This window comes from Schistocerca americana, chromosome 1 (genome assembly GCF_021461395.2).
Source record: "Schistocerca americana isolate TAMUIC-IGC-003095 chromosome 1, iqSchAmer2.1, whole genome shotgun sequence".
NCBI lineage: Eukaryota > Metazoa > Arthropoda > Insecta > Orthoptera > Acrididae > Schistocerca > Schistocerca americana.
Genome location: NC_060119.1, coordinates 1,251,695,007 through 1,251,717,996, shown reverse-complemented (window position 1 = coordinate 1,251,717,996; position 22,990 = coordinate 1,251,695,007). Strand labels below are relative to the sequence as shown.

At 46.9% G+C, this 22,990-nt stretch overlaps 1 non-coding gene across 1 annotated transcript; it reads left to right on the top strand.

Annotated features, from left to right (window-relative positions):
* The first annotated feature begins 16,393 nt into the window (after positions 1–16,393).
* Trnaa-ugc lies at positions 16,394–16,466 on the top strand. Its single transcript has one exon. It is a non-coding gene; the product is annotated as a tRNA-Ala (tRNA).
* Positions 16,467–22,990: the final 6,524 nt, after the last annotated feature.

Genomic DNA, 22,990 nt, shown 5'->3' with positions numbered 1-22,990 from the left:
CATGGATTGTGTAAACACCCAGTTGCGAGGAATTTCAGTGTTGCTGTCAGTCTCTCGTGAGCGGATGTGGATTTTCTCGTCACAGTATCCTTTTCTTAGGCTGCGCGGATTACAGTAGACAATAACTTTAAGTACACCCTCTCTCATCCATACTCAGAAACATTTACAACCCTTTGGCTCTCTACTGATGTTATTTAACAGGTTGATGTAGGCGTAGTGTCTGCTTTTCAGAAGCCACTTTTTACAGCACTTCTAGCGTTTATGCTGTAGAGTTTGTTTCGGGTTTTTAAAGCAAGTAATTAGTCTGCTCAGCCACCACGTCTGCTTCAGTCGAAGCCGTGTTCAGAATTGGAGTGAAGTTGTCTGTGCAGCGCATGTGCGCAGCTACACCGGGACGCGACTGGTTTGGCTGCGAGTCCGTGTGAGACAAGAGTTGTGTCTTGTGAGACGTTCATTGGGCGGGCGGGCAGCCTACGCGGCAGGGGCCCGCGTGATGGACGGCCGACCGAGGCTACACGAGCCCTCATTACGGGCGGGCGACAGCAGCAGCGCAGCCCACCGGCCCGGCCCGCGGCTCCGGCCGGCTCATTGCTGCGACAGGTCAATCCCAGGCGTGCTGGCTCTTTGTTACTCGGTGCCCGTTCCCTGTGACGACGAATAGAAGCACTCATTCTCTTTCTGTGCAATGAGCAAAGATCTGTTATGTGCCGTCTGTGAATACTATTTTCTCTGTACAAAAGGCGCAGTCCATATAGCAGTAAGTCACAGTGTGACAAGTTCTATCACTGACGTGTGTAATGTACTAGCGTGCGCAACGTAGTACACTGATATTCGGCTGCTCCTCTCCGCTGAAATATACTGTGCAGTATTGAAATAGCACCTTAGCATTGAAAGAAATGAGGATAACCCTGCCTGTACCTTCATCCTGTATTCATTATTATGTCTCTGAAACATATAACTTCATCTAATTAATTTCTTTTTCTTTTCAGGTAAGTGCCATACAGTTTGCTTCTCTTCGTGAGGTAAGTGTGGAGCTGTTTGTTAGTTTGGAAATACGTATGGAGAGAGATATTTTGAGTGTCTTAAAAACAAATGGCAGGGAGGAGACTCACATCATACCGTGCAACATGATAGGTCTCGTTCGGTCGATTTTTCGCCAGCATCGATTTGAAAATACTTTGGCCCAGTAACAGGCAGCTTTTAGCACCGGAGGCTCTTAAAGAACTATGTGGGCGTAAAAAAATTAGGTCCCTTCGAGGTCCTGCCTGTACGTCAACCAGTGGTGTCCCCCCACCCCCACCCCCACCCCTTACAGGGGCTGTCAGTAAGGCCAGACCCTACGCCTTACCTGGCAGCACGTATTATAGAGTTATGGCTGTATTACTTAAGTATTAACATCAAATCTGCAGAGAAAATAAAACTCAGTTTTGAAAGCGGGATATTTTAAATTTCTAGATCTTCTGTCACTTTGTTTGAAACAGAACTACCAAAGCAAATTTTTTCTGTTTTACCTCCTGCTAAAGAAAAGACAATATTTTAAAGCTACACGACTCTGCATTTTGTGATTTAAAAGAAGACAGCCAATTAAAAGCTATAACTGTGGACGTATTTTTGGAAGAATGTGAAGCGAGCCACAACGCTGTTGTTGTTACTGGCTCATTTTCGGGAATACCTCTGGCTGAGACAGTCGCAGTTTCCCCCTCGTTGTTACATCATTAAATATGTCGCGCGGCCTGTCTAGAACCAATATATTTCCGAAGATGACTTTTCTCGTATTTTCCCGAACGTGTCAGGGCACAGTGGCGGCCCCCGCTCGCAGTTTTGCTGACGCGCCCTTGGGTGTTTACAGGGAATGGAGGTGTGAGTGTTTTGGGAGCTCCTTTGTTCCGGCCGGCCGGACAGACAGGCGGCGAGCAGACGCAGGCAGGCAGGCAGGCAGGATGCGCCTCGGCCGTGGGAGAGGCGAGGCGCGGCGCGGCTTGCCCAATGTACTGTGGGGAAGCGGAGCCAGACTTAATGTGAGAGCGGCCTTGCGTGCCTCGGCCAGCCAGCCAGCCAGACAGGGCCCGGCCGCAGCCGCGGAAGCGGCGTCTCCCTCCTGTCCGTGTAAACACTGCTGCGGGAACGACTCTGCCAGTGTACGGTCCACCTAAACTCTCTGCCGCATTTCAGTGTTTAGTGTGGTGTCAGCTTGCAGTTTGCTTTTGAGAACTTTGGCTAAAATGAGGAAAGTGATTTTCTTTTAAGGAAATGAAGTACTGGACTGATCAGGCAGTTAGTTCGTTCACGGAGTACAATAATGCTCCAGCAATAATCGTGTCTCACTATTTCGAACACTGCACATGATCTTACATGTGAAGGTGTGTAATAAAACAGTTTTGGACGGACAGATATTTTAAAATATCTGTCCTTGAACAATCTCATCCTCGTCCTCCTCTCACTACTTACCAGTTAATTGACACTCGTAAGGGAATCGTTGTTTCTCTTGTAAGTAAATCGCTGTTTCTTTTGATTAAAAATTTTACGAAGGTACTGACAGCCTCACATCATCTTGCCGACTGCTTTATAGACACTATTCAAGTGAAGCAACTGATACCGAAAATCCGATATTTTATGGAGGCATTAAAATTGATTCTGGGCCAACATGTGAAAAGGGTAGAGTAAATGGCTCCGAAATTCCATTTCCGACTACCGGAAGTTTATCGCATGTGAACGTGGTGAGTGTTAAAGTTACAACTATCGGAGAAGAGAATGACAACGCCAACAATTTGTAAATAAAGAAATGGAAGGTTTACGAAGGTCAGTGTATACTTTCGCTAAGATTTATGTCCAAATGTAAATTACTTAAGCTACGCGTTATTACTCTAATTTTTGACACTTATGTCGCATGGTGGGTCTGCCCACACGTGTCACAACACAAATCGAGGTGGCTATCGTCAGTCTGTCTTCGGATTCTTCTGTAAGCGTCACCTCTGGCACTACCTTGTGTTTCTAGCTGCACCAGCGGCGCTCTGTAAAAAAACTAAATGGAACAGTTATCAGGTCGAAAGAAGTCAGGTACACTTATTCCTTCCTATCACTGTTACTAGACCATGGATTTGGTGTTCAGACCACTTTTTAAGTTGATATCTTGTTTAATTAGAGTTAATGCTTAGTTGTGGAGTTCTAAAAATTCACAGCTTTCACACGAACTATAAAATACAGAAAACACGTTGTCGCTGAATATCCTTCCATATTTCCTATTTAGTGGAGGATTTTTTCTGTTTTAAAGAAACTGAAAGGACTATATCATAGAGCGGTTACTGGGAAGAAATGGATAGAAACTCAGGATTATCGACAGAAAATGTACTCGTAATGTCACCTCCTTAGCCGCAGACATTTCGCGAATGACATATTTAGAACTAAGTGGTCTATTCTGAAATGAAGTTTCAGCATCTCAACACGGCAGCTGTGTGGAGTGCTCAGCGGTTTTACCTTCTCCGCCTCTCGCCCCCCCCCCCCCCCTCCTTTTCTGACGCGCGTGTGTGTGTGTGTGTGTGTGTGTGTGTGTGTGTGTGTGTGTGTGTGTGTGTGGAGGAGAGCGGCGTCATTAGTCGTATGACTAGTATCACGCGTCCCGCAACGATCTCCTCTTGTGCCAAACTTTTCTTTTCGTGGTACCCCCCGCGCCCAACGCCCTTTCCATATCATTAAGTATAGCACGTCCTGTAACCCGTCGGGTCGAAGCGTATTGCGATCTGGCTTCAAATGGCTCTGAGCACTATGGGATTTAACATCTGAGGTCATCAGTCCCCTAGAACTTAGAACTACTTAAACCTAACTAACCTAAGGACATCACAAACTTCCATGCCCGAGGCAGGATTCGAACCTGCGACCGTAGTGCGATCTGGGGTCTAACAGATATCTTAGTTCATAACCAGTTATAGGGCGGCCGAAGTAAAACTGGCCGGAGAAGTGATTTCGTCACTTTGTGACACCGTAACTTAAGCAGCAGAGAGATCACTGGAAATCGGGACGGACACGGCTGAATGTGATAGGATGCATAGACACGTGACAGCAACAGATTGTTTGTGTGGGAGCTGTCAGGCCAATTTTTGTTTCGATTACACTGTACAGGCACCAAGTAGGAATACCTATGGAGTGCGCATGACCTATTGCTCACGTCGCAAACATCAGACCGGAATTGTCAAATGGTTCAAATGGCTCTGAGCACTATGGGACTCAACTGCTGAGGTCATAAGTCCCCTAGAACTTAGAACTACTTAAACCTAACTAACCTAAGGACAACACACACATCCATGCCCGAGGCAGGATTCGAACCTGCGACCGTAGCGGTCGCGCGGTTCCAGACTGTAGCGCCAGAACCGCTCGGCCACCAGCGGCCGGCTGGTCGTCCAGAATTGTCACGTGATTTTATTATAACGCTATTTACCTTTTTGAACTATGTACGAAACATTAGTATTTGATGTGTTTGTACAGTTTATACACTCATATTTACATGTAGCAGGATTGTCGAATAATTGTTGCTGCCACGGACGGAAATCTGAGTACCTGAAACAGGAACATTTAGTTCTCATAGGTTAAAGCATCACGTAGTCAACTGAGCTGGAAGGCAGTGTACGTCGACGACAGAGATGGTGCTCTGCATATCTAAATGCTCGATCCATAGATATTCTTACTGTGTGAGTGTAAGTGTATCAGGGACCTTGTGGAAGTGGCAGCCACTGATACGAAGCAAACTTCCGGTGAAAATTTGGCCGCAAGCTCTCCGCGTAGTACGGGGTTCCTTGACAGCAGACGAGAGCGGCCGTGTGTGCGGACAATGGGAGAGGCAGGCGGCCCATCGGTATTATACGGCCGGCCGGACGCTGCCGGAAAATCGCCGGCCTCGCACGGCACGCGATGGCGGCCGGATAGCGGCGCGTGATTGGCGCTGCGTGCACCGGTCTGCTCTTCCTAGCCTTCCCTTCCCAGCAGTGCCGCTGCCGCTGCAGAAACCGGGCCGCGGCCCATTGTCTTCCTGCAGGGCGTGGCGGCCCTGTCCAATGTGTCGATACATCCCGCCAACACCCGAACAACTCGCGCGCTCCAGCTGGAAATCGCCTCCGGCTCCCACATTTCGAGTTGAGTGCCTTGCGCATGAGGCACACGTTTTTCGTCCGACCATGTACGTTGAGTGTCTCGCATAACCTGGACGCTCTTGTCCGTTTGTAAGCGCTCGCAGATCTCGAAAAGGGGCACTCCATTTGTGATGGTACGCTGAGAGGGCCAAAATTTTAACTTCTTCTTCTTTTTTTGTTCTAATGTACGAGGCTCGCCCTTAAAGCAACGCACCTCATTTTTTTTTGTCAGCCGAAAACAATGCTACTAATGCGAAACGTTATTTATGTATTATTTAGGTCTCCTGAGTGAGCGCACCAAGTTTCCGTCACTTCCGGCAATAGCGTAGCTGCAGGACAGTTTCTACAATGTGATGTACGTTACAAGCCACGTGGCATCATTGAATTTCTCGCTGCAGAGAAAGAAACTGTGGGGCACATTCAAAAAATGGTTCAAATGGCTCTGAGCACTATGGGGCTCAACATCTGTGGTCATCAGTCCCCTAGAACTTAGAACTACTTAAACCTAACTAACCTAAGGACATCACACACATCCATGCCCGAGGCAGGATTCGAACCTGCGACCGTAGCGGGCACGCGGTTCCAGACTGACGCGCCTAGAACCGCACGGCCACACCGGCCGACTGGGGAACATTGACTAACGCTTGTGCAAAGTCTACGGAACATCTGCTGTCAACAGAAGAAGCACAGTCAGTCGCTGGGCACGGAGGGCGAGGTCATCAGCAGGCGGTACGGCGGAGCTCCACGATCTGCAGCGGTCGGGGAGACCAACCACGGCCCTCACACCTGACACACCTCCCGCTGACTTCCACTCGTTTGGGCCATTAAAGGATGCCATTCGTGGAAGACTTTTTGAGGACAATGAGGAGGTGATTCACGTAGTGAAGCACTGGCTCCTCCAGCAGGACTAGGATTGGTACTGACGGGGCACCAGACGCCCTGGTTTCGCAGTGGAGGAAAGCCAAAGGACGGGATGGAGATTACGTGGAAAAATAGGGTGCATAGATAAAACACCATGCCTTCGTGTGTGTAATTCTCATCATGTTCAGTACAGAATTGTTGAAGAAAAAAATGCTACAGTGCATTTCTTTCTGGGCAACCCTCGTACTATAAACCTATTTTAATGGAATTATTGAATTTTGATGGAATTCGAGAACACTGAAAAAGGATTGCACAGTGATATGGCTCCTTTTCCACTTCCAGTGAATGTTTTGGCAAAAAATGGTATAAACGAAAGTGGGTCCGCAGCTCGTGGTCGTGTGGTAGCGTTCTCGCTTCCCGCGCCCGGGTTCCCAGGTTCGATTCCCGGCGGGGTCGGGGATTTTCTGTGCCTCATGATGACTGGGTATTCTGTGATGTCATTAGCTTAGTTAGGTTTAAGTAGTTCTAAGTTCTAGGGGACTGATGACCGTAGATGTTAAGTCCCATAGTGCTCAGAGCCACGAAAGTGGAGACCACCATCGCGGCACAGGTGCCGGACCGTTACCAGATGTCTGCTGACAGGCCGGGCGAGCCTACACAGTACCTTGGCATTAAGCATATTCCTTGACACTTCTCCGACAAGTTTTATTACAAGCTATAATAAATATCACATCACTGTATTGCTCTTCCCAAGGTCTCTAGAATTCCTCTAAAAAAATTAACGTAGATCGTTTGATTTTGTATCTCGCTTGTTGTCCGTTCAGAAAAATACTTGCAGTTTGCTTGCAGTCACTAACTAAACAGCTTTCTTCGACGTCTCGAAGAGTGTATGAAGTATTAGGGACACCATGTTCAAAAGAAAAGGTGCGAAGGAACACTGTGAGAATAATTGAAGTCTTTATTCAAAAGTAATCACCAGAATCCTGAATCCAACTATGTTACTGTTTCACGAGTCGAAGGATTCCCTTTTTCCAGAATTCCTGTGTCCTTTAGTTCGTCGCACGAGTTGAAGCGTTTCCCCTTGACATCTTCTTTTAGCGAGCCAAACACGGTCGTGGCGGGACTGTGGAACGGATGCTCAAGCTCCCTCCACTTGAACACTTGGTGTTGCCTCGGACGTGTGCCGACGCGCGTTATCGTGGAGCAGAATCATTCCCTCCGCGAGCAGCCCAGGCCGTTTGCTCTTGATGGACTTGCGTAGGCTGTGGAGTGTCTCACAGTACACGTCATGTTAATGGTTTTTCCGTGTTCGAGGAAGTTGATGAGTATCGGACCTCGGACGTCGAAAAAGACGGTGAGCATTACCTTGCTTGCTGAGGGCACAGCTTTGAACTTCGCAGGGGGAAGTGACGACACCGGTCACTAATCTCGCATGTCTAGATGTTCCCCCAAAGCGGCATTTGCAGATTTCAACCGGTTTGCTTGGTACGACGTTAAGTGCCTTTGCATTTGAAAACTCCTTACATACTTCTAGAAGGAAGCCGCACTGCACGCATACCCAATGTCGAGATCATTCTGAAGCACTGCAAGCATCGCTTTACTATGCTGGTCTTTTTTTTTTATGCACAGAAAATGTGAAATTCGATCAATTCTGTACGTTTGATTACACTGGTTCGTTTTGAGATTTTTAATTATATTTGTTGTAAAGCGATATTTCAGTCTTGTTATCTATGGTTCGGAATTTTTTGTAAACATGAAATACAGCAGCAGTAAAATTGCCTGCAGCCAGTCGCAACTTTTAAAAACATCAATACAGTGTCAAGTAAGTAAGCAGGTATGCGAGAGCTTCTGTGAATATTGAAAGGCAGGACAGGTCGTGGGTCGTGTCTGGATACCTCCAGCGCTAAGAACATCGACAGCGAAAGGCAAAGTTCTGGGTCCGAGTGTTGGCCCGGTACACGGTTTTAATCTTCCAGTACGTTGCAAGCGGTCTGGCTGAAAGATAATGATGAAGAGCACAAGCTACAAGTGCCTGACCTAATGTTATGTGTTGGTAAACAATAAACAGCTGGCGTGTGGCTTCCACACTGATGCCTTTCGATTTCACGCCGTTTCAACGGGTTGTACATCAATTTAAGTGCTTGTTTACTCAACTATCTTTTCATTCGGACTGATGAAATAGCGCGGCACTGGTTCCAGGCTTTCTACGGCAGAAATATACAAGGTGGTCACACGGAGTCGAACCCAAGACGTCTGCGTCAGTAGACAGCAATACCAAACAGTTAACACTGGAAGCACTCCGCAGAACGTTGAAACCTACGGTGTATGTAGTATTTGCGATATTTGTACAGGAAACAGTAAAGCTTGTGAAAGTTCTTTGTTCTATACATAGCTTTCTTGTAAGCTGTTACAACCTGTCACTCCCAAGCTACGCCTGTCGTTTACGATTGTAGCGAAGGACGTTAGTGTGCTACAGCAAACGATTCTAATTATGTATATCAGCGTTCTACAAGAGATTCTCTCACTCACACAGTTCATCCCTTATATGTTTGACGTCAACATTCTACGTCATTTATTGCGTCAACTGGAAGTTTCCAATAGTACTTTACCTCGGCTCAAGTGTTTAATATAACGCTAGCAACAAAATTAATATCCGCACAAGAGGCCTGGGCGGTAAATGCAGTATTCCACTTACAGAGAAGTGGTCGTAATGACTGGTACAAGGTACGCCGGCGCTCATAATGTTCGCTTCAGCATTACCGCGGCGGTCATAACTGTCGAGGGGCTGACAGTGGCGTAGTATTTTCTTGTCGAGAACGACACCGCCCTCTAATGATGCTGTAAAAGATACACGCTCGTAATTAAAAGTGTAAGCGGTATTGCGCCGATTCAATATCGCAGGTGGCATTAGGCAGGGGCAGGGCGGCCATCGGACGTAATTGGCCGGCGGTCCATCTACATACGGCGCGCGGTCGTGCCGCGTCTGCGCGGAACATAATGGAATGTTTGTGCCGGTGTCAGACTGGGACTTGTAACTTAATTATCGGGAGGGCACGGGACGGGGCGGGAGGGCGCAGCGGTTATTATATTTAATGACGGCGCTGCAGGCCAGCTCATTAAGCGCCGCCATTGTCTCTGGCCTGCTATCGGCGCGTCATCGCCGCTCGCCGCCAGGTAGTCGCCGGGCCCGTCTCTGGCTGCGATTAGCGGCTTCTGGCAGTCATCCGCTGGCGAGCTGGTTTCAACGGCGTAACTTGGCAGTTTTTGTTACACAAAACATTGTCGTATTGACTGGTAGAGAAGACTCGGGGCTCTATTAGAAATCGAGCCCCGTACTTTTGAATTAGCAACCTCATTCTTAACCTGCTGACTCAGGACCGTTTCTATAAATATTTTAAGCCGGACGGCGGCTTGTGACTCCTAACACCACCCTTCCGATAACCGGGAAGGTTGTTGCAGTGTTAGCACACTGGACTCGTATCCTGGAGGATGGTAGTTCAGGTCCCATTCCGACAGTCCGTGGTTTCCAAATCACGTAAGGCAAGTGTCGGGATCGTTCCTTTGAAAATGGTAGTGTCAAATACCTTCCCCATCCATCCGCGTTGTGCTACATCTCTATTTAGTGTTGCTGACAGGAAGTTTAGCCAGAAGATTTATTTTTCTTCTCTTAATAAAACATTTAGCCCTCCTGGAACCACCGATGTATTGCCTCGGTGCCAACTATGTAGCGTCAGTGAGACGTTAAACGCTTGGCTGGGACCTTAGAGATTGTATCGTAATTAATACCGAAAATTGAGTGAAAGTGTACAACAATAAAAGTAAAAACGTTTCAGTAAATGTGTGTACATAAACGAGCGAATATTTGGTTACGAGCCGGTACTGACTTAAATAGATATGATTGTCCTATCAGTACAGACGTACCTGAAACGTATACTTTCCGTTATAGTTCCCTTCTGATTGGGCTCAAATTTCACCAGTCTCGTACCTGTTAAAGGAGGCGTTCCATGTGTCGCCCTCACATTTGGATGCGACGCTGCACTCTTCTCTGCAGTACGTTTCTCCAGCAGAAAGATGCAGAGAATTGAGAGCAGGTGATCGTGGAGGCCAAGGTTCCAATCCTGCCTCAACCATCAATTACGGCGGATATTGGTGTTTTAAAAGTTGATATACATCAGCAAAATGTGCCGGTATCTAAGTATATATGTGTCATATTTTCTAGCCCTGGATGATGGGTGACATTTGAGCTCAGTAAGATGGGAAATTAATCGAAAAGTTAATGTTAAAAATACATTTGTACTTACTGGGATAATATTTCGTTCTTGAATCCGATTCGTAATCACACATTCACAATTATCTCTCAGAGAGTTCTTTTGAGAAAGCATGTACACTATACTAGCTATACTAAGACGCTTTTGCTTCTGTATATACCTTCACCCTTGTTCGTCTTCGTGTTTTTTGTGGTACAAGCGTCTAGTTAAAATTTACTCTCTTAATTATGGAAGTAGTATGCTTTTCATTAAACACTGACATTTTATCTTGACACTGTCCTTGGTAATGCTCTGAAGTAACTGCGCCCAAAAGCGACAGTTTTCGACGATTTCATTTCACCTTCAATAACTCATTTGTAAAAGGAAGGATGAAATGGTTCAAATGGCTCTGAGCACTATGGGACTCAGCATCTTAGGTCATAAGTCCCCTAGAACTTAGAACTACTTAAACCTGACTAACCTAAGGACATCACACAGACCCATGCCCGAGGCAGGATTCGAAACTGCGACCGTAGCAGTCCCGCGGTTCCGGACTGCAGCGCCAGAACCGCACGGCCACCGCGGCCGGCGAAGGATGAAAGTTTGTTGCGAACAAAAGTCGTTACGTGAACTCACACTTTTCTACTTAAAGGATTTTAACCGTGTTCTGAAATGGCATCGTATCTCAGAGAGAATTCGATGGTAAGTGACTAATTACACTACATAGTGCAATGTGCGGCGCACTGCGTATGAAGCAGTGCTGGTTTTGAAGTATGTGCTGACGTAATACGAAGACTTTTGTGTTCGGTGCTGCTGCGATGTTTGGGGCGGCCGCACTTTCCGCGGAGAGAGGGAGTGCCGGCCTGTCGCACTCCAGATCTGGCCGGGATCTGTTCTATTCCTGGAGTCGCGCGTGGCTGGAACGCGCCGGGTGCCGAAACCTGTCCGGGCGGGCGGGAGGTCGCCTGTATAAACAGGGAGGCGATTTCACGGGCCATTTGTTTCAATAAGCGGCGCGCGCTCCGCGTGTCCGCACACGGCCGGCGTGCGCTACCCGCGTTTCTCCCGCGTCGCGGGGTCAGCCGGAACGTTCAGCGCCGCGTTGTGTCCGAGCGGCTGCGCGCCGGGTCCGCTCATACTGGCGGGCCAGCCGCTGTCCGCGAGCTGCGCTGCTCACTGCCGCTCCTGTGGACAGTACCCGCGCAAACACTGCGCAAATGAGAAGACCCTGCGCATGTCCGGAGTCTTTATGAAAATCCTCCTTACTACACGAGCCTCTCCGGTTACTGTTCTCGAGGTGGTCTATCTTCGTTTTTGGGTATCTACATTCCGAGTGATTAACTTTCACAAAGATATTAACTAGATACAGGTCGATATCTTTACAAGTCCAGAAAGGCAGAATTAACCAAACCAATATTTTATACATTTGTAGTGAAATGACGTGAATGATGATACCAAATGAAACACGAGAAAAATAAATTAAATAGACTCCTTTCAAACTCCATTACACACCTTTCGAATTATTCGAGAGTACAGCAGCCTGCCGTTAATTTTGATTCCAGCAATTGTTTCAAGGAGCTCCCTGATCTAAGAAGACGGTGACCTACAGACATCATAAAATGATTGTGACAGACGCAGAGTTCGGAAAACTGTCTGTGCCAGTTTCTGGCCATCGAGTTTTGAAACGACATTCGACATCCTCGCCTAGAGTGTGTACATGCCTTCACATTATACATGAGAAACTGAACGCGAATGACTAAAGGTTTCAAATGAAACTTCACTTATTACGTGTTTTGTTGATATTTTCCACTTTGAAACAGAATTGTGAATTTTCCTAGGATCAACAATTCTGTGTAGATAATGTTTAGTAGATTCAGCTTTATGTGAAATAAAAACACTGGCCGTAAAATCCTGTTGCAGATCTTCAGTAATTTACTGGTAGTCTAACTACTACACGGTGTGCTCATACACTGCATAATCCGGAGAGTTTCACAATACTTCGATATACAGGGTACATTACATTCACGTCTGTTCATTAACACACCCAAAAAGCTTCTGTCTTGTTAAGATTACACGTCACACCATCGCAGAAAACCACAGGTATCAGCTAGATGCTTACATTTTGACGTCCGTACGTAAGCGAATTGGTTCAAATGGCTCTGAGCACTATGGGACTTCACATCTGATGTCATCAGTCCCCTAGAACTTAGAACTATTTAAACCTAACTAACCTAAGGACATCACACACATCCATGCCCGACGCAGGATTCGAACCTGCGACCGTAGCGGTCCTGCGGTTCCCGACTGTAGCGCCTAGAACCGTTCGGCCACTCAGGCCGGCTAAGCTAACTGAAAGGTACAATATTTATGATACAACGTATCAGACGGCGGTATTTCCTACGAACTAATTCAATACTTATATAATCATCGTTTTTATATGGAAACATTATCGTTGTTTTTGCGTTTGCAAGTACTGGTAATTTGAACTCGGAAGCTGTTCTAACAGTTTGCTAAGTAGATAAATATTTCAGACTATGTTTTCCCCTGGAAGAGGTTTTTTGAACGTCGGGCATTCTGTTATTTGTGCAATAATACAAAAGGAGTAGTGGTGTTAACAACTTAACAGCTGAAATATGTTTTGTAAGTTAGAATAACCATGCATTTTAATTGTTTGTGTTTCAATGTTAACTCAGTCCAACAAATTTGAAAAAATGTGAAATGTATTCCCGATATTCCGTCTCCTGAGTTTCCTCACGAGATATAATTATTATAAAGGTAATTACTTTTTGTAAAAAGTAACTCTGCAGATTCGATATTTCGTCAGTTTGCTTTCCATTTCTAATGTGTGTAATTTAGATCGTCATTTACGAGTTTCGGTAATGATCAGACTAGAGTGAGTGCCATTGTGATTTAAACTGCGCCCTAATCTGTTAGTTTTGGATTATTGGGTATTTTTAAACATGGCAGTAATACTGTTATGCCAACAAACATTGCTAACTGAGGGAATATAAGATGAATGTTATTATATTAAGTAAGAATAGTTACCGGAAGTAGTGTACAGAACATTATCATTTCAGTTGTAAGTGTTATTTGTTAAATTAGAGCGTAAAAATGTCAACTGAAGACATCGATACCCAGTAACTAGTGACTCGGTGCTCGACAAAAAGACCACAAGACTTAGTGAATCGACCGTTACCTGGACTAAAGCATTACAGTATATCGGGCAGTGAAACAAGGAGAATGAGTTCTACATTGCCAAAAGGTACATCGAGAAATTGATGAAAGGTGCGGGGATAAGCTCGGTGGAGCACGTTAAGAGGAGTACTTATTGCTGTTAGAGGACCACTGCTCGCTGAGCAACAAAGCCAAAACGCGGTGCGACTGGAAGACCGTGACGACATCACGCTAATCGCTGCTCACTACTAGCCGAGGATGTTTGGCTGACCTGGGTCACACTAATACCGTGGTGAGGGGAAGAGGTAGTGGGACATTGTAGAGCTTTTGTGACTTATGAGCCGGGTACATTATTATTCTGTAGCCAGTTACTCTGCTGATGTGGTTTGTTCTGAACAGACACTTCTGGTCGTCACAAGAAAATTTCTAAGGCTAACAAGTGTCGGTAAGCAAATGCATCGGACGTCGACAGCCTTAGCCATTTGCATGTGAACGTTGAGGCAAACGAATTTCCTCGGAATATTAGCCGCTTGAATGCAAGGACCGCCCATAAGTCAAAAGATGTGATGGCGGAACACGGTTTTCGAGTATGCCGGTCAGATTTTATGGCAGCCTTCTGGTTCAAAAGCCAACATTTGATATTACCTGGGCGCTCGCTGAGCGTTAACAGCCTGCGGGTCAGCAGTAGCTGCGATGTGATGGACGGGACGTGTGGTCGCCGCCGAGGCGCTGGTGATGGGCGCGATTAGGAGTAGTCGCCTGTCGCCACGACGGGCCGCGTGTTCGCTGCCTTCCCAGGCTTCCGCCGGTAACTGACTTAGGAATTCTGGCGCAGAGCTTTCACGAATGGGCGATGCGCCAGGGCGCATCCGAGCGGCAAGTCTCGTTATAAATTCTCGTCCCAGGCTGGCCATTACAACAGAGTGTGAATGCCGAATACGATAATGTCTGCCGGGAGCGGATAATTTATGCAGAGCGCGTCGCCGCTGTTGGCCGAGGGATTAAGAAGGGCGCGCGCTCGCTTGTCGGAACATGCGCCGGCGTCATTTGCAGCGCGCGTGCTGTGTACCTTGTAGCGTGTAGCGCGTAGCGTGCTCAGCCGCCGCCAATTACCGTCTACTGCGGGCAGACTAGGTGTGCTGCAGGTTAGGGCATGTGGAGCCTATCCCGTAAGACGAAATGTCTTGTTCTGCGATGTTCAAAAGGAAGAAGTTAACACACTGGCCCAACCTTCAAGCTATTCTGCCTTCCTCGCTGAGAAGGCGTAGCGCCATAAACATAAGCTGGGACAGTGCAATTTTAGATTGTATTGTAAATATAGGTTGTCGAACTACTAAAGCCACTTCAGTTACTTATCGCTGTCAAGTGCGACCAGCTGTGGCATTTTAAAATATTCCAAAATTCGAATGTATTGGATGATGTTAAAGCTACATAACTTCTGTTCGAACAAGATGAGACACGATTGAGACATCTTCTATTTGCCGATAGATATTATACGAGTATAAAATTACGATTATGCGTGTAAGCTGAAGGAAGAGCGGCACGTTTTATTACAGGTTCATTAAGTAACCGCAGAGCGTTACGGAGGTGCCCAGCCAACTCCAGTGGCCTTCCTAGAAGAGTCTCCGCGCATATAGCGAAAAGACCACCAACATAAAATTAGAGAGTTCCGAGCCCACACAGACGCTTACCAGAATCGTTCTTCCAGCGAACCATACGCTGGTGGAACAGAAAAAGTGGTAACTGGCACTGGTACGCAGACTGTCCTCCGCCACACAGAGTGAGGTGACTCGCAGAGATGTAGATCAGAGGCGCATCGCGTACTCTTGTTGGGGGAGTAATCCTTCCGTTGTTCTTTTCTGAATAACCACCGAGGCGTTTGTCTTTTTCAACTTCTAAAAATTTTTTTCTATTGCCATTTGGTGTTAATCGTTTAACTAGAGAAGTGACAAATTACAGATTTGGTATAATATTTCGTGTTTACAACATAGACATTGGAAATTACATTAAGACCAGTTAAAATTCATGGTACACTTTGTACACTCATACATCCAACACAGTTCGGATATAACATCTCACGTCGGATCCTTTGTATCTGACTTATAAATGAATGTCCGCTTCTTGTAGAAACATGACAATAGTGACATAGTTCGTTGCGAACATCTGCCGAAACAGGTCCGACTTCGATGTAGGGTAGGGAATTCCATCTCTGATCAAGGCCCTGAGAAACTTGCGGCACTAGCACCCCATCATGTGGTTGAGGTCTGCATCTCAGATGGGTGGACTTCGCAGTACAGAGGTGACTTAACTTTCATGCTATGAAGATGTGAAGGATAGAAGCCGTGACTCAGCGGGTGCGCTTTATAGTAGTTCTATGACGTCGAAAGAAATTGATTTGCGAGAACTAGACTTTTTGCTGAATGTAGCTTAATGTCTTCCTCTGGACTGTTGTGAGATCTGTCACGTCATTCTTGAAGAACGTGTTTCTTTACGCCGACAATAAAATCTGTACGTGGAAGACAACCGTAGTTAGGTTGGCCATCAATCACACTTTGTTTCGACAGGTGGTCCGCCAGCTCGTTACATGTAATACCGGAGCGTCCTTGGTCCTTAATAACTGGACATGTTGACTTTCACTCTGGCCGATTAACTGGCAGTTAGTATTGGAGTCCCCACTGCTGCTTTTCTAGGTGTCCCAGGGCACTCCTCGAATCTGTGACAATGAGGTGTCGTCGATTTGATTTACCCCATAACGTAGGGCCTCTTTGTTTGTTAGAACTTGGGCAGTGAAGGTGCTGTGACTGGCGCAACGCCGCGACGCACTACGCAATATGTGAAGACTCTTACGGTAATCGGTAGATTGGCTGCCGCGAGTAATGAGTATAGTGGGCAGTGGCACTGCAAATGTAGTGTGTGGACAGCAAGTTGGAAATGCGGGTCTCACGGGGAGCGTGTCAGAAATAAGTCCCTGCAGTCGCACTTTCCTCTGTCTCCTCGATGGCTCATTCGGTAGAGCGTCTGCCGTGCAAGCAGGAGATCCTGGGTTCGAGTCCCGGTCGGGGCACACGTTTTCAATTGCCCCCGTTGATATTTATCAACGCCTGAGAGCAGCTAAATGTCTGGATTTCTACAGTGTGGGTGGCTTTGTTGTTAATATCTATCTATCAGTTTCCACTGCGTAGGCAACGAAAACCTCGTAACTCTATTTTGTTAAATTTTCCAGGTGAAGCAAATTTTTTCTTAGAAATAATATAAAGTTATACAGAAAGTTGCTGTAACTGTGTAGTGGAAGCCTAATTACCGGCAGATTAGCGAAATCGTTTCACTTTCAAATCTGTCTTTAATTATCGAGTATCGGTTACTGGTTACGAGTTTTCACAGACAGATGGAGTTACGAAGTTTTCATTGCCTACCGTGTATATATACTGTAGATACAAAATCTCGCCAGCATCCAGCATGTGCTGTACAACTGTTGCTTGTTACAATGATCGTCATATGAAGATATTACATAATTTGCTCAGAGACTTTGTTTGTTTTTGTTTTGCATGGGATTAAGTCGGTGTATGGGCAGATGCTTTAGACAAAAGTGGTGTTAACATGAATGCCCAAAAATGAAATAAGTGAACAAAATACTACAAGCATAAAGTTAAAATGATCTAGTGTCTTACTTCAATTTTACGTTAACACATAATACAGCCATTGCACGGGCAAATACTTTTAATGAAAACTGCCATTAAAATGAATGCCCAGAAGTGAAATAAAATAAATTATAGTGTTCGCAGAGAACTGCATCTGTCTGTATGGTCATGAGCTTTACAGTTAAAAACAACAAGAAAATAAATTAAAATGAACAGCTGATTTTTTCTTTTCTTCCATTAACTCGATGTGGAATGTTACTTAAAGCAGATTCTGCTTATTGCAGGAAATATGTATAGAGGTATTGATTTATTTTAACAGTAGAAGGCTTGAACATTTAGACGTATGGTACAGGATTTAAGCTGCGGTAGAATATTTACATTGACATCAATTTAGTTATGAATGAGGGTGATAGAGGGGGGGGGGAGGGTGCATTGATGAGGTGGGGGTTGGTTGACTTGGTTCAAATGGCTCTGAGCAGTATGGCACTTAACATCTGAGGTCATCAGTCCCCTAGAACTTAGAACTACTTAAACCTAACTAACCTAAGGACATCACACTCATCCATGCCCGAGGCAGGATTCGAACCTGCGACCGTAGCGGTCGCGCTGTTCCGGACTGTAGCGCCTAGAACCACTCGGCCACACTTGCCGGCGTTGGTTGACTCATTAGCTGTTTTGAACTGGTCAGTCTTCGAAATTCTGAAAAAAAAATTGCTTCTCAATTCAGTTTCTTTATTTAATATGTAGCCAGATGCTCTATTTTTATTGATAAAGATTTCAGTTTCTTCATGGTCCGGTGTCATACCTTTGTTAGTGTGATGAAGTATTTAGAAGTTCTGTTCAATGCTGTTTGCAGAATGATTGTGCTGGGCAAGATGTTGACAAAGCTGGATTTGTCCAGTATAGAAGCTTGATTTTGCCTACTCATTAACAAACATTGCCAGGTGGGAAAGAAATAGCAATCGCAGATAACAATCTTAAACGAAATATATTTTTGTGATTTTCTTCGCCCCACAGAATTCTCGATTAAGTGTTTATCCAAGGTAAATTGCTTGGAGAATGCATCACCTACGTGTGCCACTTTACTTTGTAATAAAGTCTGAGATATTACACTACGTATGTTTCGGAAACATTCTTGCTTTTTGCAAGTGATGGGCAGAAGATCTAAGCACCTCCTATAACGATCCTGTGTTTGTAGTTCGTTCTTCTTAAACGTTTCGTATGCCAAATACGCACGAATCTTGGACAGAATCTGTGTTGCAAGCTACGCCTTTCAACTTATGGGTAGTACGTGCCTGGCCTTTTAGCACTTAACTGCCGATCACACTGCAACGTTCGTGACATGCATACCACCACTCGCTGAGGCGTTTCAGAAACAGCGGCTGAAACTTGCGCAGAGAATCGCCAACGGTTCCTCTGGCGCTGTTGTTGAATCCATCCACGTGGCAGGTGTTCACGCTTAGCACTGGCGGCTGCACAAACGCAGGCGAGAGTGTTGGCAGAGTTAGAGTGTTGTGTCGCGCGAGGGAGATGCGTTCGGTGGGCCCATTCTCACGGCTGCCGCAGACCGAGTGGCGCAGTTCCCCCGCTCATTAGCCGTGTCAAGGCCGGCGCGGCCGCTCCGGAGACCAGAGCAGCGCGCGGCAGGCACCGCCAGTAGACAATGAGCCGCGTTGACAGCCGGCCGGCTGTGCTCTGCTGTTGCGCCACCCGCCGCCGCCGCATAACACAATGGCGCATTAAGAACCGAGTGCCGGCGCAGCGCATGCGCACTGGAGCGGCCTGCGCCACGCACTGCGCGACGAAATGTAGCGCCAGCGGCTGGCGATGGGAGGAAGCCGGTTCAGAATCCACATTTTGGTTCCTGTTGTTTCCCCTCCATCTGTTGAGGCGAATGACGAAATTGTTCCTTTAAAAGGAAGCGGCTGAGTCTCTTCGATATAAGATGTGTTCTCGTCATTGACTGAAAGTTTAACTCGGTCATCTCTCTTTCATATGACCATTTCGAGCCACGCAAGTTGTATTATCTCAGGAGAGAATCTCAGCTGTATCAGGAATGATTAACACCAAATGTTCAAATGTGTGTGAAATCTTATGGGACTTAACTGCTAAGGTCATCAGTCCCTAAGCTTACACACTACTTAGCCTAAATTATCCTAAGGACAAACACACACATCCAAGTCCGAGGGAGGACTCGAACCTCCGCCGGGACCAGCCGCACAGTCCATCATGACTGCAGCGCCTCAGACCGCTCGGCTAGTCCTGCGCGGCACCATTTCGCAGTTCTGTAGAAGTCGTTATACGATAGGTGAAGAGTTGCTGAGTGAGATTTTGTGTTCACCACTTACGTAGTTATCCTATAGAAAATCATAATCCAGTTCCTCAAGTAACGTAAATAATGAGGGCAGTAAAGAATCTGGTGGTGGGTCTATGAATACTGGTAGGCTTTAGAGTGCGTTCAGTCGTGAGCAGCTTGCAGCCTCAACCACATCTGAGACTCGTCTCGTTCAGCTTGAGATGAACCGAATAGCTATGGCCTGTTGGCCGGACAACAAAATAACTCATGTTATTAGACTGACTAGTTACGTGAAAACGTTTTACGAAATATGCCGGTGTATAATAACTCAGGTCCAAAATTTTCTGCAGTTCGAATAAGTGGCTGAATCATTGTACTCAATAATATCTTCTGGGTAGGCCTACTGTAAGATGGTTTGCTGATGCCTTCCTCTGACCAATCAGTTAAGTGTGACTTGAATATCTGAGACATAAAAGGAAAGGAAAACTTGTTGGACGCCCTGACCCCATGAGACACTGCGCAGAGGTTCCAGACCTACACCAGGACCCTTGCGCAAAGTCTGGCGATCGCGAACTGCACCAAACTGAGTCCTTCGCCTTGCCGACTGGATACTGCTGATAAAATTACTTCCGCCACCAGGATTCGAACCAGCTTCCTACAGATCGAGTCTCTCGCACTCGGCGTGCGTTGACATCTACGGCCACGAAAGCGTGCCTGCAACGTACGATACATAACGACAGAGGCGACGTAGTGGTGACACACACGAGCCGCGTTCAGGGGTGCACTGGTCGAGTCACTCAGATCCAAGTGTTCTACGGTTCCCCTCCATCGTGTAAGCCAGATAGTGGTACCGTTCCTTTGACAACAGCACACGGCTGATTTCCTCCTCGATCTCTGTCCAATTCGAGGTTGTGCTCCGTCTCTGGCGATCTTAAACCGAAATATTGCGTTCTTGTCCTTCGGTACGTGTGCTAGCGGGACGTAGGTTCCCTCTCACTCCTATGGATGTGACTACACGGTAGCGACGTCAGATACAGCAAGCGCGGTGGTTTTCTGGAGAGGAGGAGGCAGCCGTGAGCTGCAGGCCGGCGAGCAGCGAGGCCGCCCGAACCTGGGCCAAGCGGAAGCCGCGCCCGCTTAATGGCAGTTGATGCGCCGTGACGTCACCCCATCCGCCCGCCGCCGCGCGTGCTCCCAATAGCTGCCGTGCGACTGGCTAAGTTTGCGCTGTGTGTGACAAAACTGCGTGCAAGACCGTGACTCGAACCTGCTTACCTACTTTCCCGGACAGTGCTCTACGCCGTACGGACTGCCGCGAAGTTCCGAGTCGGGATAGCTCATATGGAAAACGACACGGCCCATTTCCTTGACAATCACAGATTGCTCTCTGTCTCTAATGATCTCGAGGTGGAAGGAACTTCTTCTTGAAGTGTCGACATCTGGACATTTGCATCAGCCCTGAAACTTGCTGGGACAAGCTGGTACTTGGATTCGAGTCTTGGTCTTTGATAAATACATTGAATACCGCGTATCTTCATCTTAGTTTCGAGCACATTCGTTATCCGTTCAGAGGTAAACGGCCGAATTGCAATGACGCCTATTCACTGTAACTCTCCCAGTATTTCTGACAAGTTCTTTTAACTGGCCTTACAACGTTAGAAAACAAATACTTACACAGACCCTTCCGTTTTGTGCCCTTGTTCGTTTCACCATCACCAGCCGTTACACATCCGCTATTGTATCTCTTCCAGACATATCGAGCTCTAAGCGTTGTTGCCGGCCACGGTGGCCAAGCGGTTCTAGGCGCTACAGCCCGGAACCACACGACTGCTACGGTCGCAGGTTCGAATCCTGCCGCGGGCATGGATGTGAGTGATGTCCCTCGGTTAGTTAGGTTTAAGTAGTTCTAAGTTCTAGGGGACTGATGACCTCAGATGTTAAGTCCCATAGTGCTCAGAGCCATTTGGTTTTTCTAAGCGTTGTTACTCAGCTGATCTTCGTGCGATATCACTCGCTTTCCAATCTGCAACAATCTAAGAACAGTTTTATGCACGTAGCAGCAGCCTCGGAAGGAGCTTATTTCACATTCCCAGATGGTGTGTAATCCAATATTATTTCCTACAGGTATGTGATGCGTACGTTTTGTATATTTACTCCGGTGAGATGAAGAGTGGCATTGGGTAAGGCGCTGTTCTCGTATCTAGTCACTCGTATGTGGGACTGACCTGCTTTTCGTGCACCACTGCTGGCGAACGGCGCTATAATAGTTACAAAAGACCAGCATCAATCATCCCGAATTTATTTCGCAGCTAAGCTAGCAAAGCGCCGTACCGACTGGTGGTTCGTGATTCGGCTGTAACACTCTTTTTGCTCGTCAGACGCGCATGCGTGATACTCACCATTCTGAATCCAAAGTTTATCGACTTTTTCACTTTGGTTTTAGACAGTTGCAGCGAACTTGTGAACATTCCGTGAAAGCCGTGGCTGTTCAGAAACGAGCAGTAATGGTCCTGCGACTGCTCGGACAGGGGGAAGAATGGCCGGAAACGTCCTTTTCAGCGTTAGCGGCGACTTGGGCATCGGCTGCGGAGCACGGCCGTTGTGGGCAATTACACAGATTATGTTAGCGGCGCGCTTTTTACGAGCAGCCGCCATAATTAGGCATAACTGGGCCTCCCTGGCCGGCGGCAGGTCGACGACCTCTTCCGATTCTGTGAGCCGCTTCCTACTTTCACGGTATTAGCCGCACAATGAGATCGGAAACCTCGAGCGTGCATTGCTCCTGCAGCGTCGCTGAAGCCTCTCTGTCGCAAAGAAAGTGGGCTGAAAAATTGCGAATGTGCAGAAAAAGTGCCCGGCCTGTCAGATGCCGGTCGGTTCCGCGAAGGAGGCGCTGTGCGGTTGGCCTAGCTGTAGCGACGCCGGTGTCTGTTTGGCTGACGCTTCATCACGCAGCCTGTGGCCAAGACTAGAATGACAGAGGAGGGTGACGAGGTAGCAGAGAGCTGTGTTTGCTCTGCATTTCACTTCCCGTCTTCAGAATAAACGTCCCGATTCTCAGGCGCACCAAAAACGTTACACACTGCTACACAGGCAGCATTAAAGTTTTTAATCTGATCACATAAAATGTTTTCTACCAATTGCTGCCAGGGAAGATACATCGTGAAATGAATGCACTGAAAGCAGTCAGTGCACTGAAATCACTTCTCTTTCAAGCGTGGACGTGCGTGGTAAGTTACTCTAATTACTTAAGAGACTGATCTCTCGTCAGAATAGTTCTGAGTGGATTGAAATTGTGCAGTCGCACCTCATACTTATCCAGCGGAAAAATTTCGTGTGTTCTGTGTCTGCATCTACGCTCAGGAAGTCACCTTACTGTGTTTGACGAAGGGTATTTCTGGTACCACTATAATTTTGCTCCCTTTCCAATTCTATTCGCCACTCGTGTGGAGGAGGAAAGCATCCGTATCAGGTCTGATTTCTCCATTTTCTCGTCATAGAGACGTGTGTAGAAGGAAGTTATATGTCGGCCTTCCCTTCTTGGAATGCACGCACTCGGAATTTTGTTAATAATCTTTCCGCTGATGCACAGCGCCTCCCTTGTAGCGTCTGCTGCTGGAGACGATCAGCATCTCCCCAACGGTCTCACGCCGA